Here is a 2,165-nt window from a genome sequence, read left to right on the forward strand (position 1 = left end):
TGACAGTATTCCTAATTTAAATTCCATGGTACCCTTATTTTTCTTCCCTGGTAAAAACGTGCCCTCTTTGGGGACCAGGACCTCCCACACTGTGCAATGCAGTGTTGTGTGGACAGGAAATACAAAATTCTTCATTGAATCAATGGGAGTGATGATAAGTGGAGCTAATCCTGCTCTACCCTTTGGTTCCCAGACTCATAATTCTTGCTGTGACATAGCATAGTAGAGAGTGCTTTGATTCAAGACATACATTACACACTTAAAGGTAAATCCATCCTTTAATAGTGTTTCTTCTGAGCTGGTACTTCATCTACACATTTAGAGAGCTTTTATAGTTTCAGTGAGACTTGCTGTCTGTGGATGGTATAGTAGGTGACCTGACCAGTAGATCTTACGGGCATTTGCTTACTCCCACTTTCTTTGCTATAATGTGGGTTCTCTGGCTGGATATTTTGCAGTGTGGCAGTCCATAGCTAGGCATCAGGCATTCAGTAAACCCCTGGAAAATGATGATGATTGAACCTCTTCAGGCAGAAAAGGAAAACCAACACCCATATGAGAATAAAATCCTTTTGAATGGAAGAGAGTCAATGTCATCAACTTGCCTGCAAGTGGCTCACTTTTCTTGAGAGATAGTTCTGGATCAGGGGCTCAATGTTCATCGTTGTTGATGATGAGTTGGGCATTCAGGAGCAGTGGTAGCTAGCTCAATCTTCTACTTGGTAAGCAGAAGTCCATTTTGTTGGGCATCTTCTCTGCCACAATGGCCATTACATCCACATGCTCACTATGCCAGTTCTAGGGAAGCCAATGATGATGGTTGCCTAACGTCTCCTGGCCTAATCGTTTTGTCTACTTAGCTGTCTACTTGACTCTTCTGTGATGAATACTTTCTGGTAGCACTAATATGTGGAAAAAATTGTACTTTCTTCCCACTCTCACATGTATATTGGCACGACTACCTCCGATCCTTTTCTTGCCGAACTGCTGAGTAAAGGTTTAGCCCATTAGCCACTGCTAAGCAATCTATCTGTATTCTCACTGTTGGAGTGCATCTCCTTTTAAACCAAGAGGAAGACCAGGTAGACTACTCATAATATATCCACTTGGAAAATGTGCGTTTTCTACTAAATTTCAGAGCCAACTTTGAATGTGGCTATAATATTAACTGTAGGGACTGTCCCTGGGCAAAATTGGCTTAAGCCCAGAGTCAGCGAAACTGGGCGTGCTCTCCTTGACACCAGAGGTCAATAGGCCCGGGCCCAGCCTGTTGACCAAACAGAACTATTCCTCATGACAGATAGCTTTATGACAGATAACCAAGCGCCTGGGGTCTTGCAAACAAGCCAAGGCGTCTCATTGTCCTGCATACAGTAGGTAACGAGATAAAGAAGTTAAGATGCAAACGTCTGCTTCCCTTAAGCAATCGTCTGGAAGGAATGAAAATGTATTTTCTTCAGGGCGCCCAAGGTAGTCACGTGCCAAGAAGTAGCTGCCGGACAGAGAAAAATATAAGAATAAAGCGACTGGTGGAATCCCCACTGCAGTCTTGTATGTCCTTGTGTGTATCTGTGTGTTTCTTTCTGTGTCCATCCCCCGTTCTGCAATCCAGGCCGTGACATTAACCACCACCCATTTTAAGCTCACAGGTACTTCCAATTCATTTATTAATATAAGCCACGTTTTGGCTTTCTTAACCTGTTTCAGCTGGTTGTGCAGAATTCCCCCATATTGCCTTAGGTACATATGTAAAGATAGTATTTCCAAATAAGGTCACATTCACAGAAATTTAGAGTTTGGACTTCAGCATATTTTTTGCAGAATACAACGTAATCCACAACACTTGACACCCCATGTTCAAGCGTCCTGTCTATACCAGGTCCCAGTAACACAGTAAGAGGTGTTTCTAATTCTCTTTTCTTTCTTTCATTTTTTCTTTGTAAAAAAGCTTTATCGAAAAATAAGTCACAAACCATATATTTCACCCATTTAAAGCATTCCATTTAATAGTTTTTAGCATATTCACAGAGTTATGAAAGCATCAACACAATCAATTTTCATTACCTCCAAAAGAAACCCCAAACTCCTTAGCAGTAACATTCTATCCTCCACATATACAGTTCTATCCAACCACTAAGGTACTTCTTATCTCTATAGATTTGTGT

The sequence above is a fragment of the Propithecus coquereli genome, unplaced genomic scaffold (assembly GCF_000956105.1).
Source record: "Propithecus coquereli isolate 6110/MARCELLA unplaced genomic scaffold, Pcoq_1.0 Scaffold219, whole genome shotgun sequence".
Classification (NCBI taxonomy): domain Eukaryota; kingdom Metazoa; phylum Chordata; class Mammalia; order Primates; family Indriidae; genus Propithecus; species Propithecus coquereli.